Here is a 19,217-nt window from a genome sequence, read left to right on the forward strand (position 1 = left end):
GATGCAAGTAGGGGTTTACTTGACAAATCTATATGTTTCATCTTAAGGCATGTTCCCCAGGTCACAATTCACTATTATGTTTGGAATCTCTTCATGAATCCATAAAGGTCACACAGTTAGAGATTCACAATTTATTAGTGAATTGAAAACCACAACCAGAGTATCACCTAGAGTGGTTCGTGGTTAAATATGACTAGAGTAATATGCATTAAATGATTAGAAGCTTCTTGATTGTGTCATATATGTAGTGATTGGATCTCCTTAAATGTAAATTCTTTTTTTTTTCTTTCATTAATTTTTTTTTGAAGTTCTTTGTTTCTAGTAGGTAGCTCTTGGTCATCATCTCAAAGTGTGTGCCCTTAAATGAATTTAGGATGATGAACCACTTTGATCCTTGGTTCAACAACTTGCACCTAGTGTAAACAAGTCCTTTCGAGAGTGCATGATATTTGATACATCTATTTTGTATAATATTGAGAGGTTTGCCTTGGGAACCCTAAACCAACCAAAGGCTCCCAAGCATATGTGACACAAGGAGTTTGGTATTCAAGAAATAAGGTAGCTTTTTCTTAAAGGGTGTTTGGAAATTATCATTATTTTTATTATCTCCTCCACCTAATTGGACACATGTACATACCTATACTATATACATATACACATACATATACATATACATATACTTATACACACACACACACACACACACACACACACACATATATATATATATATATGTATGTATGTATGTATGTATGTATGTATGTATGTATGTATGTATGTATGTATGTATGTATGTATGTATGTATAGTCTTCTTTTGAACTAGATATTTTTAATGGTTAAACATGTGCATGCAATGTGTACAAACTATAAAAACATCCACGAGTACACATTCATATTAAAAAAGAGTTGAATTTATTTTTTATTAAATACTATGCAATGGAATAATAATTGTAATGGTTGGATATGTTCATGCAATATATTTATACTCTAAAACCACACAAATACACAGACTAAACTATTTAAAAACATGAATAATATATGCACATATACATATATACACATGTACATAAGTGCAAATATGAATACACATGCTCATACATGAGACAAAATATATGTGAGAGAGAGAGAGAGAGAGAGAGAGAGAGAGAGAGAGAGAGAGAGAGAGAGAGAGAGAGAGAGAGAGAGAGAGAGAGAGAGAGAGAAAGAAAGTTATATTAACGTCTTCTAAAGACCAAAAACTGGCCTATGAGACAAATTGTGATACAACTGATGAGGTCCAGCTATCCAAAATAAAAGTGCTGAATGAAAAGCTAAAAACTGGAAACTAAAAATACGGTGCTGTGAGTGTGATAAGTGTCGTGTATGTGTATGTGCGTATGTAGCTCTGGTACTCCAGATAATGGCTACAAAAGGGGAACAAATGTCGGCTGTGATAGGGGAACAACTGTCGGCTATGATAAAGTGGTGCGATGTGTATATGTAACAGATGCAGGGAGATATACTATCCTGGGATGTAGTAGCAGTCCTCGAAGTCGCTAATAGCAGGTGATCCCTCCTGGATGCAGGATGTGGTACATCGGCGGTGGAGAAAGAGCAAACTGGAGATCTGAGATCCAATGTGTCGAGTGTCGTCGGATCTCAGTCTGCTGTCGATGTAGATCAAGAATCCTGCGGATCTCCTGTCGGTGTGGCTGTGGGGTCCGAAACCCACGGATCCTCGTGTGGCGTCGGGTACGCTGGTCCTCAGCCTGCTGTAGTGTGAGCCCGGAGGTTTGGCTGGAGGCTGGTACAGTAGCTCTCACTCTGTTTGTCTGAAAGAACTGTGTAATAGTCGTCTGGGTGGGCCCCTCTCTGACTGGGACTCGCTGTGTGCTATGCTCTCTAATGTGCCATGCCTCTCCCAGAAAACGGCCAAATGATCTCTGATCCATATCAGTCATACATCCTTGAAGTGAGCTGCTCAATGTGTATCTAGATCTCAACTCTGAGTATGCCGGGCATCTGAGAACAAAATGCTCCTCACTCTCCACCTCTGATCTGCAAAGGGGGCATATCCTCTCCTCCTGTGGGATGCCACTGGCTCTGCCACTCTCAATCATAAGCTGATGTGATGATACCCTGAGCTGTCCAATAAGAACTCTCAATCGATGTGGCATATAGATCTGCATATATCTCAGAATCTCTATGAATCCCTGCTCTGATATGCTCAAATATGCCATCTTCGATGGCAGTGGCTGTGCAGGGCTAACCCATGTCCTCTGTATATAAATATGCCATATCTCCTGTCTGATGACTCTGTTCCTCTCAGAGAGAGAGAGGGTGTAAGTGGGAGCTTGAGTATCATATAGAAAAGGTGGGAGTCTATCAATGTCCAACCCATGTCTGTCAAAATATGAGAGAGAGAGAGAGAGAGAGAATGGACACACCCGTATAAAATATGCACTTACAAATATGTAGACATACACATATGCAAACACACACATCCACACACAAATATATACATATGCATACAATCATATGTATACTACATGCCATATCTACAAACATGTGCATACACCTATGGCACACATATGAGGTGAAGAAAGATGAGATATATTAGGAAGAATTAGAAAGGAGAGACTACAAAAATGATGAGAGGAAGAAACATGAAATATATTTTCGAGACCACATAAGACACACATGTATTAAACGCGTGCACGCACACACACATACATATACATACATACATACATACACGTGTGTGTGTGTGTGTGTGTGTGTGTGTGTGCACATGTATGCATTATGTATATGCATTAATATATGACTATAATCTATCATATTAATTAGTATGTTGTTATTTTAGCTAATTATTATTATATATACTTGTATTTAATGTATTTTTTATTAATAATACTTGTTATATATATATATATATATATATATATATATATATATATATATATATATATATATATATATATATATATATATATATATATAATGATTAATAATTTAATGTAAGTGATTAGATATTAATTATTAATTATTAAAGTATATATACTTATATTTTAATTAATTTATTATATATACATATGTATTCATTATTAATTATGTGAGAGAGAGGGAGAGAGAGAAGAAGAAGAAAATTTTAATATAATTTATGGGTTGCAAAATTAATGTGATGTTATTGGCTCAATGTGAATAAAAAGCATAATTAAATGTGTGTGTATTTGAGAAACCTTGAAAAATGTTCATAAGGTTTCGTTGGAGATATAATTTAGGCTTGATCCTATTAATGTTGGTCTTTCACTCCATATATATTAGTGAGTGCCACATCCCCATAATTGCACTTTTATGTATTAAACATTATATACTCTAAGTCTCCAAAGCTTTTGAAGTTAAGATTATGTTTCTTGTATCAACCTCACATGAACCTTCTTACCACATGAAATGTGCTTTCAAACCCCAGTGCCAAGCATCAAGAGAACACCTACAAATCTAGGCGTGAAGCTCCTAGTTCTTTATAAAAACAAGCTAAAAAGTAGTATACATGTGCACATCATGGATTTTCTTTTTTTAAAGACGCACGCACGCACACGCACACGCACACGCACACGCACCCGCACACGCACACGCACACGCACACGCACACGCACGCACGCACGCACGCACGCACGCACGCACGCACGCACGCACACACACACACACACACACACACACACACACACACACACACACACACACACACACACACACACACACACACACACACACACACACACACATGTGACACACAAACACATCCTTTACCATAGATGATAGCTTATCACATGATTTGACATTTCGTAAAAGAAACTCCTTTATATTGGGCCATGTGATGGTGTCAGGGATGTTGATTAACGCCTATACAATTTTTAATAATCTCCAAAAAAGTACATGTGTTCAAAGTATATGACATATGTCCTTAAAAGATGATGTCCATTGTATCAAAATGAGACTAGATGGAAAATCATTGAATATCTATCTATACACTTTAAAAGTAAATCTAGTGATAAGAACTTGAAAGTGTTTGGTGTGCATGTGGAAGGACACTCGAACACTATATGACACATACAACTTCACATATTGCTTGATTAGATTTTAATATAGTTCTTCTTACAAGGGTTTAGTGAAAACAAACAAATCTCTTGGTGTATACCCACAAGTTGTAGTTGAGAAGGATTCGCAATCAATCAAAGATGGCATAGGCATGAAAAGGTATATGCAAAAGCATAGTATTAAACCTTAGTCTCAACAAGAAGTCTAATAGAATTGATTGAACATTGGAAAAGCATGAAATGAGAAAACCTTTGATAGAAGTAGCTTGAGAGTTCCATGCACATTGATTCACTCCAAAACAAGATGATTTCAATCCAAGCGTATAGAGATATCAATATGGGCCCCATATTTTTAGTAACATGCCGGAAATTGCTTGGTAGTTGTGAGTCTATTTAATTTTTACGCAATACAATTTTCTAAACAATCAATACTTTCATCAAGTTGCTATGTGGGCAAATGGTGTAGTATGTGTGAGTGAGTGCAAGAAGGCTATAGGATTGAATCTCGGTTGAGTTCTATCACGTTTGGATCGTGCTCCTTTTAGGGGCCTTTTAAATTCTACCCCCCACAGGAATCAAGTTATCGAGTGAATTTATGGGTTGCTTGCTAATAAGTATCCATAACCATTTACTCAAGGCAACCCCAATTCATGATTTTGAAATTCTCCTCACATGTGCATTCTTCCAATTAAGATTATCAAACCATACTTTATCCCCTTCCACATCTTAGGCATATTATATCTACCCTTGTGGAGTTGACTCTCATTTGCACTCTCCTTTGTCTGTAGCACCCATTGATTCATGCACTTAGGGTTCACAACTATGAGCATGCAATAGTTTTGTTATGCCTCATGCACCTAGGGTTCATAACTATAAGCATGGAATAGTATTCTTATGCCTCCTCTAAAGAGAGGTTTTGTGTGTCATCTTCACTAAGTGTTCAAAATCATGACCATACCAAGACCATGACATTTCATAAAAGTATTTTCTCACCATAGCTTTGCTAATAATATATAAGGGATTCGCAAGGCCATGAAAATCTTCACCGCTTACATTTATTGCTACCATAGCCACATAGCTTCACTTGATGAAACGAAGTCTTCTTCCTCTAACTTTTGCCATTTTGGCATAGTTACAATTCATAAGCGAAGTTTCAAGATATACAATAAATTATCATACTGAGCACCATGCAAAATGCCTCTTATGCCTTCTTAGAAACTTACACCAACCACAAGAAGAAATCTAATGAATGAGGCTAACACAAAACATGGAGAAGTCTCATATGAATAGTTTTGGCCAAGGTCCACCGTATACACTTGACAATGCTTGTATTGACAGGTGACCATTATATCACCTAGGTAGTTTATCACATGAATAGCCCCATTCACTAGGGTGAAAGGTCCAATAAAGTAGCACCCTCCAAAAGGAAAACACACCCCACCCCAATTCAATGAAAATTTTACAAGAAAGATGTGACTTTTTTAGCCACTTAACAATACAATAGGAAGTTTTTAAAATTACAAATGAGCTTTTAACTGAAGTCAAACAGCCATGTAAATTTTTTTATATTTTAGATTTTGTAAAACCCTAAAGCAATGCATCCTCGAGTGTCACTCTATTGGCCCCTCACTGTCCCTCTTTTATGAAGCTTTCATTTGTAACTAAGGCTACTTGATAAAAATATCAAAACATCCTAACATTTTTTCTTTGAGCTCTATATAATATAAATATTTTGACCATTAAAAAAATTTAATGCAACTCACTTGGAAAAAAAAAATTATAATGGAGGATTGTTAGATGACAATCTATTGGCCTCTTTACCATAACACTTGAGATAAACTTTTTAGAGGCCACCACTTGGCTCATCCTAGAATATCCATTGTGTTGAGCCTTCATGCATTCACACCATGCTATATATTGCAAGCATGATCATGTAATGCCCTTGGCAATCATTTCACTATTTATGTGCTTGAGTTGCAACTCCTCTCTCTCTCTCTCTCTCTCTCTCTCTCTCTCTCTCTCTCTCTCTCTCTCTCTCTCTCTCTCTCTCTCTCTCTCTCTCTCTCACAACTACTATGATCTCTTTCATGGATTTGAACTACTAGAATCCAATTTCTTGCACATTCTAGATGAGTAGAGAAACAACTTATAACCAAAAAATACCAAATGTATCTTCTTATGTTATAGTCATAAGAAAAAGGCTAATAAATTGTATCATCAACATTATAGCAAAATCAAACCATAAACAAGTTGTGAAACAATGTTTTATGGTCAAGCTTAATTACGTGTGTACATGTCAAATTGTAGCCCAAAGGAATATCACAATACCCAATTAAGTATGCAAATAGACAATTTTTGTAACACTACACATGTATAGGATTTTCAACGCATAAATTTTTAACTATAGCCATGCTATCTTTGGTTTTTATTTGCTATAGAAACAAAAGTATGATAAACACACAGTCAAAAGCCACACACACACACACACACAGGCTCACAAAGCCAAAATCAAGATGTGTTGCGAAGCACTCATAAGAGAAGGAGAAGCTATTTTCTACCACCTCAAAGATATGTAATATCTTTTCCTTGCTATTATTTTCTTCTTTGTTGTTTTTATGCTAGAGTAGAACACATGGTTAGCTATCAAGTTGCAAGCACATGTGTAGGAATTTTGTAGCCTTAACACAAGGTTACAATGTAGTTAAACGTGGTTCATCAAAACTAAGAATGCAAGGTTAACATAGTATGCCTACACTTTACTAACAGTTTTGAACACTTTTCACTTTTTGATTTGTGAAAGGTTTCATATTTGGTATCTAGTTTAAATCATTTCAATCTTTGTGCTCTAGTTTGCATACTTGTGTAATTGTAAAGAAAGGAAGGGACCATCTCCACTTAAGTATATATTTCAATTTTTATGTCATGTCATGTGACTCTCAAATGTGTTGTGTTGGATGCATGGAAAGGTTGATGTTTTATGACTTGAGAGTAGTTTGGGATTCAAAGGTCTATATTGCAATCAATTCATACATTTTTTAAAGGGCTTTGAACTTTTCAAAGTCTCTACCTACACATTTCATTGCGACATTAACACGAACCCTTATTCTATTATGGCTTTTTGATTTTTGATAAATCATCTACTCTGGGTTTGTTATGGGTTTAAGGTTTAGAATTAGAGTTGAATTTCCAATCTTTGGTGCTTGGAGAAGAGGCAAAAGAAGAAGAAGAGCATTCAAAGGTATGGCTTCCTATATTCCTTTGTTATTTGGTTGGATTTCTCATACTCCTTGTTATTTGTTGTTGCTATGGATGAGTGCGTGAGGATGTCCTAGCTGTTTCTTGGCATCGTTAGATTATTTTTGGGATTAATGTGAGGACGTATACAGTGTATGTATGTCACACTATCCCTAAAGTAGTAATTACCACCCATTTTAGTAGGTTGTGGTAGTTTAGTTGTCACAAGGAGCCTACTATTGTGACATGGTGATATGGTCACCAGTTTGGCTTTAAAAAATCTAATATGTTGGATTCAAGATAAGTAGTTATTAGGTAATCTACAAGGCACAACCTCATGATATGGTCACTTGTTTGTTTGAAAAAATATAATATGTTGGATTCAAGATTGATAGTTATTAAGTAAAGCACGAGGCAAATCTCATCATATCCTCCTTATGTTGGATTCGATGTTGATAATTATTAGGTAAACTAGAAGACACAAATGTTATATAGGTTGGTTTAGGTTCAAAAGGCCCATGTGTGCTCAAGATCATGAGAGAGCTTACACATATGCCTAAATGTATGCCTTTTGCATGTATCTTTGCTTAGTCTACACATACGCATAGGGCTACACATGTACATATGCATATGTGTAAGTGTATGCCTACATGTGTCATACATATACATATATGTAGCCCATGCATATGGATGTGCATAGTCTATAATGGCATAGCCTATGCATATACACATGCGTATCTCTATGTATACCTTATGCTATGGCTTATTATATACATCGCATATGCATAACTTATGCCATGGCTTATACACATGCATATGTGTATATGTATGTATATGTATAGCCGATGTGTATGCATGTACATAGTCTATGCATATGCACATAGGCTACACAACTATGGTTATGCATAGTCTATGCATATATGCATAGGCTATGCAACTATGGGTACATGTAGCTTATGCCACGGCTTATACCTATGCATATGTATGGCACATGCAAATGCATAGCTTATGCATTTGAATATGCATATGTCTGTGTAATCTATATGTATAACTATGCATAGAGAATTCGAGAAGAACACTTCATGATGAACTCAATAGATGTCATAATACCTATGCCAATGCATATACCTATGCATATGTGTAGGCGTATGCATATCTTATGCCTATGCATATGCGTGAGGATAGTCTATGCATATGTGTAGCTTATTGTAATGTGCCCGCCTATCCAGGCACGTTTTTAGCGGTCCTTCGAGAGACGAGTCTAAGCGACGCCACCCGACACTCCCATGGGAATGTCACGGGGTTTGTCACCTAGGGTTTCTCGAGTCCGCCTCGCAACTGAACGTTCATGGCTAAACCCACTAGGATGGACCTGAAACTTGAGTCCCTAGTGGTCAAGGTCTTCTGACAACATTCTAGCATCGGGTTCTGGACATCCTACTTTACACAAAGATACCCAATCCAAAGCAGATCCATACCGCACTTGGTTCAAAGAGAATGGGAAACGAGAGGGATGCGCCGCTCAACCTCTCTATCCGTAGGGCATAGTTCCATTTCGGTCCCTTAAAATGGCATGAATTAGGTTCTAACCTATCAATACTTAAGGGTCGAACGACGGTAAAACCTTGTGAGAAGCCTTCCAGTTCTCTGGGACCACCTTGCCATAGGACGAACCCATCAAGGGTTTCGCCCACCCGCTTCCCTCATTAGGCATTCTTTAGTTATCTAATTAGGTCATATCACATTTATGTGTGGCGTTTAAACTAGCTTCCTTAATTAAGCCTTTTAAGGAATAGGGTTCGTTTGCATAATTTATAGCACAACACGAATACAAAGCAAGCAGTCCTTTTGACAAACAAGTTCAAACAAATTCCTTAACTTATCTTCACATTAATCTTTGTCTCCTGTCCATACAGGAGAAATTATGTATCGCTCTGTCCAACAGAAGTACCCTAGTCCAACTTACATGGCACCATAATTTCCATCCATTATCTAGAATAGGATCTTCCAACGCCCTAGACGTTGGGCTCACAACAGTCTACAACTCTGTTCCAAACTCGACAAGGGGTGTCCAGAGCTCCACTGACCCCAAGTGACCTAGGAGTGAGACACAACATCCGTGGTTGACCTTTTCACCACTCAACATTCGGTCCGTGAATCGAGCAGTGTCCTCTCGGGTTGAAACACAGTGTGACCTTGGAGATGATCCACCTGCGCAAAATAGCCTTTCTTGATTAATCCAATTAAGAATCAAGTACAATCAAGGAAATCTGCCTAATATCATCTTCTATGAAAACGTCCCTTTATTCCTCATAGCAACTTGTCATTAGTGACCCCTGCCATGCATTTACCATCAAACACAAACACTTGGAATATTCATCCAAATCACATCCCAACAATCAGCTTAATGCAAAAGCATTTAGGGCGTTGTTTGATCAATCAACAAAAAAATGGTATCCTTTTCTAAACATTGCAGGAATAGTCGTGATAACCTTTTCATTGCGTGTTTGCTCTTACTCTTGGGATCAGGAGCAGTTCCATGTAAAATTGACCTAACACACCCTTCTTTCGGCTTAGGCATATGTTAAGGTTTCTGACTCTGTATAAGACATAAGTTTCATTGATCACTTATATTGATCGATAAGCTAGTTTTCTTCCCAACAAGTACAGAAACATTGATTTTCCTTTGACTTAGGGTTTTCTAATCCCTAGAGCTCTCCACTTACCTTTGAAGCTTGGAATTGTAGTTTGTACCTAGCCCAATTTCTTGAATAGGATTGATAAACATAGTTGCTATTGGACAAATCTCAAGGCATCGTAGTTTTAATCCTAATGATTGTTGTTTGTACTAGCTTTGCATAACTTCAAGATCCCAATGAACTAATAGTTCGTGATATTAATAAGACTTTAATGCAAGATCAATTTATGTACCATCGATGTATGTTTCATGTAATCTTTCCCATGAATGCACTGTCTATGTGTATAACCCTTAAGTAGTCTTATATGCTCTTTATGCTACGTATGATTTTGTCGTGTAGCACTAGGATGCAATGATTGTATTTGGCTACAAGATTTTGTGCAAACCTTAACATGCCGTATACATAATTCTATGCAAGGTCATCTTTAGTTGCGAAAAGAGTTACCCCATAATTCCCTATGAGCTCATTAACTACTGAAAAATAATTTCGGGTCACCTATTAAAATGAAGTCATGCGCATGCCAAGCAACATACCCTATGTCTCAGTGAATAGCGGAGATGGCAATTAATACATGGATATTTGGATATGAATTATCCATACCCGATGTTGTATTCATATTCACCGAAATGCCCTGTCCAATGGCTCCATTGTCAGATGCAGAATTACGGTTGATGCGAGTCTCCCTCTATTTGGGGCCCATACTTATGAAACTCTCTCTCCCTCCTCTTCTTCTTCTTCTTCTTCTCCTCCTCCTCCTCTTCTTCTCCCCTCTCTCTCTTCCTCTTCCTCTTTTTCTCTTCTTCTTCTCCTCTCTCTCTCTCCCTCTTCTTCTTCTTCTCTTCTTCTCCCCTCTCTCTCTCTCTCTCTCCCTCTTCTTCTTCTTCTCTTCTTCTCCCCTCTCTCTCTCTCTCTCTCTCTCTCTTCTTCTTCTTCTTCTTCTCTCTCTCTCTCTCTCCCTCTTCTCTCAACGGAAGCATGGCCAAGGAAGTGGTATCCCCCCCTATGAGGGGGGCGGGGGGGGCCGCAAAAGGCGTCATCGTCTCCATCTTCTACTTCATCGTCATCTATCACCGCTTCCTTCCTCTCCTCGCGATCATCGTCATGCTCACTGTCGTCGCCTCCAACTCCCCATCGACCTGTCGTATGAAAGGGGGGGCACTTTATGCAGCGGCCAAGGACATTGCACTTATGCCTATCCATATACGTATTTGCAGTCTATAAATCTATGTAGCCATGGCTCATGCCTATGTGTATGCATATGTGTAACCTGTGTGTATGATTGTAGTCATGTCATGCCAATAATCTTGATGTGATGTGTTTTTATAGATGTATTTACCCGTCTTGTTGCAAATGTTGATGTGGGTAGGATCATCACCTCATAATCACGATCCTGACATTGAGAGAGAGAACACAGTATGCAAGAAATTCATGTTAGAGGTGAAGGCTTTTTTTGGGCATCCCCCTACTTGAGCTGATTTGTATGAGTACATGACTAGCACTCATTCTTCTTGACTGCCAATGACCTCATAGTCCTTGGCTAAAGGTGCAAGCACTCTATCATCTCCAGCATGGGATCCATCCTAGGAGATTAGCAGTAGCTAAGAGAGCTTGAGGTAGGGGATGTTTGGGAAACTATTTTGGTGGTGATCATAGCCCCTTTCCATTGCTAGCCCAAGAACGTGAAGATAAACTAAAAGAAGCCCAAAAGGATGAAGGAAGACCATGCATGTACTATAGTTTGATGAGTAAGGGTGGGATCCTTCAACATGATACAAAAAAGGATGTTATGAGCTTCATGTGAACCATGGCACAAGCTAATTATAAAGATTTCTTTAATACTTCACCAATTAAGACCCAGCTAATCTCCAAGAAACCATTATTGTTGTGCATGAGAAGTTTCCTAATCTCATGTATTTGAGTTTTACAGATCATTGGGTACAAGAAGATTTGAAGAATGATTGCTAACATTAGATCACTAGTTACAATGAGAGCATAAAAAAACAAGAGGGTAGAACAAGCTTGGGTCTTGTACCAATGGGGTATTACACATAGTGTAGGGTGGGCTCAAGCACAAAATAGTGTGAAGTGTGGGATCTCCAATGCACAAGAGAGGGAGATGCAATAATGCAAAGGGAGCAATTACGAGTGTTGCCTTTCGAATTAGGAGGCATCAATGCATGAGAGGTAGAGTTTCTAAATATCTATATTTTTTCTTAAGCTTTTATGTTCTTGAATTTATAATTAAATTTTTAACTTACTCGTGGTGTTTTTATTTTATAGTTTAACATTGTGGATCAAAATCTCATTAGCCAGGAGACAACTTGTAAGCCTCGTCATCACAAGTTTGACACGAAGATGCACTTACATGAGGAGAATGCCATCAAGAAGGGATGAAATCATGGTAAGTAGAATTTGTTAAATTGTTTCTTTTATAATATGCATTATAAATTTTTGGCTATTTCTAAGTTAATATTTTCCACACTATAGGGCAACAACATCATGAGATAGACATAGAGAAAGCAAGCTAAGTGAAGGGCGATGAGGAGGATGGTGAGGATGCTTAAGAGACAATGAAGAGGGTGTGAGCAAAGAGGATGATAATGAGACCTCCTCCCATGAGTTATGATACATGTATATAGTATAGTACGTATGTTGTTCCATAGAAGCCACAATAGGTAGCTTCAAACTAATGTAAACATTGTTGTACTTATTTATATAGTTATAGTAATACAAGCTAGAATTGTCATTCTCATTCTTATTTTGTACTATCATTGAACATTTTGCCATATCAAACTATGTTATTGTGTATAGTGTTTTATAACATGTCAATCGGATTTGTATAAATAATGTCAAGTAAGAACGAAAGAAAGGGGGGAGGGCGAACTAAGGAGCTACCAGTTTTGCAAAACTATGGCTCTAGCTACACTTTTGTTGGAGCCATAACTCTACAACTAGTAACTCCCTAGTTTTTTTTCTTTGTCTACATAGAGCGCATTTATTTTTACGTGCAATGATGCATGAAAATTGTAGATGGAGCCGCCTTTAAAAAGTGTATAACCACGGTGAAAATTGCAATATCATGTTTAAACATGCATTAAAACTCATGTTTGCTATTCATAAAATACATATAACTTTAGATATTGGTTTTCTTATGAGAAGCTCAAGAATAGAAGCATATATACAGTTTTTTAAATTAAATTCAAGAAATGTGTGTATGTGGCCATCTACAGGCCTAATTCCTTGTAGTGCAAGAGACAAAGAAAATCATAGCGAACAAGTATGTTGTATTTAGGGAGTAGCCGTATGCAATAGAGGCAAAGAACATCCCTTCCAGTTATCTTCAAGCTAAGAAGTACTATACTGTGAAGACTCTAAAGGAGGAGGAAGCATCATCATTAGGCGATGAAGAGAAAATTTAGCAACAACATAGTAGTATTATAATAGTGATAATCCTATGCTTATGTTTCTGCATGAAAAGATAGATGGACCAAGGAGGTCTCAAAGAATAGAGGACCAAAGGAAAGCTTCTATTGTATAGTCATTCGCGGTTGGCCCACAGCTATGACAACTCTCTCTCTCTCTCTCTCTCTCTCTCTCTCTCTCTCTCTCTCTCTCTCTCTCTCTCTCTCTCTCTCTCTCTCTCTCTCTCTCTCTCTCTCTCTCTCTCTCTCTCTCTCTCTCTCTCTCTCTCTCTCTCTCTCTCTCTCTCTCTCTCTCTCTCTCATGCCACAATCCACCTTCAATATAATATAGTTCATCATAGTATGTAGCTTCATCCATCCCTCTCTCCATCTCTTATCCCAATCTACAACATACTTCATCACTAGTCCCAAAATCTCATTTCATCTCTTATCACAATCGCAACATAGTTTATCACTAGTCCCAAAATCTCCTTTATTCAGTTTCATCTTCATAGTAATTTATCTTTAGGATTAGGAAAAAAAATACTAAAAACTAAGCCCTTAAAATTATTATAGTTTAATAAGTAGGACTTTTGGATCGTCCAATACGAAGGCAAGATGTTGATATCTATGGAGGGTGAATCTTCTCTTTCCAAATTTTGGGTTTTTAATTTTAAAAAACATGTAACGGGGGATTAAACCAAGGGGGATGAATAGTGCACAAATATCGAGTCTCTCTACCCTCTTACAACAAACCCCCTCCCCTCATGTTTTTGACCATTTTTTAATTTTACTCTTTGTTTCTCCCACAAACTTAGTTTAACCTAAAAATAGAGTAGCAAAATTATTTCCCTCTCCTCTCTCTATTTTGGCAAATTTTCATCTACAATGGAGCTCTGTATTGAGAGACATTAAGTTTTTGATAACTTATTTTACCTCTTCAATTTTTTATACTTGTAGTAGTAGATTTTGGGGAAAACAAGCGTGCTCCCCTCTCTCTGTTTCCTCTTTTATGTTGTTTTTTCACTAGGGTTTGATATTGATTCTAAGAGAAATGAGGATTTTAGCATTCCTCTTAAATCTTGCTTTTGAATCTAACTTTGAACAAAGCATAATAACACTCTTGCTCTTCGTTTGGCCTCCCCCTCAAGGATTACATTCACCACTTCTACTTTGTTAATAGATACACTCTTGGTCCTTTTGGCAACATCTATCCATCTAGCATTTCCTTAATCTCTACTTTGGTCTACTTTGCTATACCTACAAAGGTCTTAATTTCTTACTCTACTTCCATCTTAAATTCCTTGATTTCATTTTGTAATTCCAACATGAGCACAAAACCTTGTTCAATGGTGTAGCTCTTGAGTTGCGTGATCTTTTTCTTGAGATTTATCCACTCTAGCTTCAACCCCTCAATCTCCTCATCTTTTGAAGCACATTGTGTCTTCTTCTATTATATGCATTTCCTCTTTCATTTCAAAGCACCCAAGGCCTTATGAAGTCTATATCTAGCATCCTAATTGTGGCTCCATCTCATTCTTCATTATCATATTGCATATGCCATTCCACTTATCCTTTTACAAAACCACCCCCTCCCTCGCTGGTAATTTCTTCCATACTATCAATTTTGAAGGGGGTAACCCATCTGTTGCATTTGTGTGTGTATGCAAGTTTTATTATGTGTATACCATTGCATTCATAGGCTCACTCCAAGTACTCTAATATTCAAAAATATGGCATCATAGGCATGTCCTAGGTCATTACAATGACAAGTCTAGACACATTAGAAGTCACCACAACATCCACCTAGTCAAGACGATCACATTAGGACCACATTAGTATTGTGCCACCAAGATCACATCAAATCCATGCCTAGGGCCAAGGCTTTCTCCAAAATGACTTCAAGCGATGGTGGTCTGCCCTAACCTAGAGAGGCACTCTCTTGTGAGGAAATTGGGGGGTTATCGACACTCACCTTAGCAAAAAAGTTGGTCATGGCTCACTATTTGGGTCAATCCACTAGTGTTGCTCTCCTATCGCTTATGAGAGTCTCCTTGCATTGACAAAGCTTTGCCAAAAAAAAAAAAAAAGTGCAAACATCTATGATGCATGAAGTCGATAATTTGGCAAAGATATCCAAGCCCCTCCCAAAATAGTATCTCCTCCTCACAACATATCATGCATCAATAGATGTATTATTCATTAAATTCAAACCTCTACTCCATAAAGTTGGCACATGTGATCCTCTTGAGGTATGTCCTCAAATATCCATGTCTCTATCTTCAACCGGTGCCAAGATGTATACATCTAGCCTATGGTGCATTTGAGGCTAGATAACAAGGAGTTTGTTAGAAGATATACTCAATGCCCCACCCTTGTAAGGTGACATCAATGATCCATGGTTCTCAAAGTTGTCATGCCCTCATTATGAGAAAACGTCATGTGTGAGCCCGAACATTGGTTATAGCCTCACTTGTATGTTAAATAATGTCTATTTGATTAGACGGCGAAAATGTGACTTTTGTGGGTCTAACCTTTGGGTGATAGAGTAGTTAAGCTAATAGCAACTCAAAGCATATTAAATTGAGTTGTAAGGATCACTATTTTGGAATCTAGGGGCCATGAAAGTATGCCCTGGCTAGGTCTTAGGGGCCCCCCTTGACAGGGTCTGGCAGCAACACCCTTATTGGCCTAACAATAAAGAGAATATTCCTTGTCAATCCCTTTAGAGCCATCATCCATCTCTTTGTTACCCCATTAGAGTCTTTCAAGCTAGCCTTAAGCTCGTCACCTATTGTTTGTCTAGATCGCCATCTAAGCTTTATAGTAGGTGTATGGGTGGACAACAAAGCCATTGTTGTATCAATTTATTTGGAATTGAAAAAATTTCTCTTATTTGTTATGTAATCTCTATTTCTTGCTTAGATTTTGTACACTACACTATGTAATTTTTATAGGCATGTCTATATAGGATGGTCATACAATGAAGCCATCCTTAGATAAGTGCAAAAAGTGAATCTAATAATGGGTCATCCTCTTGCCAAGTTGTTGTACTAGATTTACCCAAGTCCCCTCAATGACTAGATGTACAATGACCATTCAAATCACCCCTTTTAGATAAGCTCATCCACATGCATATCTAGACATATTAACATTGTGTCTCCCTTTCTACCACCAATGCCACTACCTAGCTCTACTCTAAATATCTTGTGGGGCACTAAAGGATTCTTGTAATTAATACATGCTTCATCATCACCAATTGTCTCTCCATGAGCTGCCATCCATCATCATGATCCCTCTTTAGACCATCCTGCCCTACCAATGGGTCTCTTCTAGTGTGACATAGACAATGGGTCTCTTCTAGTGTGATATAGGCTAGGACTTCAAATCTCTACTTCATATAGAGGGGTTGATGTGACCAATATCTCAAGTAACTATAATTCATTGTATTGTTCAGGGAATTGTACGTATGGACATTGTTGTTCTAGGGTACCTAGGGCTACAAACCCACGTGCCAATCTAACATCTACAACCTCTCTGATGGAGAACTCTGGTCCTCTAAATGTAATGCATAGATATACATAAGACCAAACAATCTCAATGAGCTCCTCACCAAGTATAAACTAATGATCTAATCTAGTCACCCAAGCCTAAGTGGTATAAAACACCACGACTTTGGTCTTCCCTAAATTCACTAATAAGTCTCTCATAGAAAAGGTTTGCAATGCATCTAGATGTCGTTGTAAGCCTATCAACTAAGTATGAAATTAATACTATATCATTTGCATATTAGGGAATAGGAATCAAGAATTGAGCTAGACCTACTCTCTGGCTTCCCATTCTTACTATCAATTCTATTGTCTCATCTTTGTAGAGTCCAAATAGTTAGGTGATAATGGGCAACCTTACTTAAACCCAACCGTGTTAGTTGCTCTTTGAGACATGCATGTACTCAACCTATGACTAAATTATATAGTGCATATATCCCCCATCATATTTCAGTTGGTACACCTAGGTCTTACAACTTCTTCAACAATCTAGCATGCTATACCATATGAAATCCTTTCTTAAAATTGAAAAAAATGGTAGCTTGTCTTCCCATGTGCATGTCCCACCATGATGGCTCTAAATGTAAGCACATGATCCAAGGTATTGTAGCTTCTCTTGAATCCAACCTACCCTAAGGCTCTACATGCCATGCTTCTTTACCCAAAGACTCAACTCATGCTCATGAACAAATCCATATATCTTGGCTAGATAATGTCTTTTTATGATTGTTCGGGGAGCATACTGCCTCCAAACTTGAAAAGTGGCACAATTTTACTACTTGGAAAACCCTCACAAATGGCTTTATTAAACATGTGTACCAAGAGTGGAGGCATATGAAAAGTGCTCAACCAGTAGGCCATCCTACTCTTGAGGCCCACTAGTGTTAATGGCCTCTAGAACCATGCTCTATGTAAAGAAGTTGCATGTGGCTAGCTTGACTGTGGTGGAATGTAATATCAATAGTAGAGGGGGGGGTGGGGGGGGTTGGTTGGGTAGTCCTTTCTTTTGGAGCATCTTCCATTCTCTTTTTTTGTCCCACCCCAAAAAGGGTTCATACAACTCTTTCTCCAACCTTGCTAGATAGTTATACTTCTTTTTCCATATTAGGCATCACATGAGCCTCTTTGTTTGTGTTTTGCGTGGCGAAGTGTAATCTTGTTGTAATTCATTTTGCATGTCATAACACTCTCATCATACTAGTTGTTTTGTGAAACTGAGTCACTCAAGGGTTCTTATTAGATTGTGTGGAAAGGCATAAGTTGTTGCATTGTGCAAAACCTCCTCTAAACTTCATATGAGCTACTCTAGAGATGTATCTTGATGGAGGATGGAAAGCCCATTATAAATTATACTATTGTAGATTCTAGACACTTCTCTAGTAAAGTGGTAATTTGGACATCTAGATAATGGAACAAGTATCATATCTCATATGTGACTACAAGCCACCATGAAGGCTAGGAAAGAATGATCCTCTACTAGCCCAACAGGTCTACTTGAGATAGTAAAGTTCCATATGTCATATATCAAAGTAGGTGACCCTACTAACCTAGCTCCTATTCAAATGGTCCAATAAGTCAACATGCTTGAACATTGCCCCCAAATAGACAATTAAGAATAACTGATCCATGTGTGTTGCCCAAGCCAATCTTCCATAATCACATGACCTATGTCTTGGCCAATGCACTAAAAAACCACTTTATCTACAATCAACTCTTTGTACATAAATTCATTAGTGATATAAATAACACCCTACTCACAACCAATCCATGCATTGAAGTCCACCCACCACCACTGATAGGTTGTCACCCAAGAGCCAAATCTAGTTTATGGGGGGAAATGAAACCTAAGGTCCATGAATACACTCTCATCTATATATATCATGTATTTACGCCCATATGTATCACGTAAGTAATATCCTCAAGGTCGTCTCTATACAGGATTGCCATTACCCCTAATCCTTTGTTTGCACCAACCATGTGTAGCTAGGGAGATAGACCAACTCCTGTCTATGGCTGTGTATGGAAGATAATCCGATCCTTGCACATTGGTATGTCTCTATGTACATAGTGTTGTCTCTTTTATCTTTGAAATAAACTTTACATCCAATTACATCCTTTACAATTTGATATTGATATTTTCAAAGTCTTACAGGATATGCACCATCATAATGACCTACATTCTTGGATAATCACTTTTCCATCTTAATATTTTGCTTTCTGTCTCACCTCTAAAATCCATGGCATGTGCTCCTATGGGC

The 19,217-nt window shown here is 37.8% G+C and overlaps 1 long non-coding RNA gene across 1 annotated transcript; it reads left to right on the forward strand.

Annotated features, from left to right (window-relative positions):
* Positions 1-12,095: 12,095 nt before the first annotated feature.
* On the forward strand, positions 12,096-12,625 carry LOC148028168 (uncharacterized). Its single transcript, XR_015692584.1, has 3 exons — positions 12,096-12,194; positions 12,291-12,411; positions 12,498-12,625. It is a non-coding gene; the product is annotated as an uncharacterized LOC148028168 (long non-coding RNA).
* Positions 12,626-19,217: the final 6,592 nt, after the last annotated feature.

The sequence above is a fragment of the Lygodium microphyllum genome, chromosome 12, assembly GCF_053477565.2.
Source record: "Lygodium microphyllum isolate KBCC chromosome 12, Lygodium_microphyllum_v1.1.10, whole genome shotgun sequence".
Classification (NCBI taxonomy): Eukaryota; Viridiplantae; Streptophyta; class Polypodiopsida; order Schizaeales; family Lygodiaceae; genus Lygodium; species Lygodium microphyllum.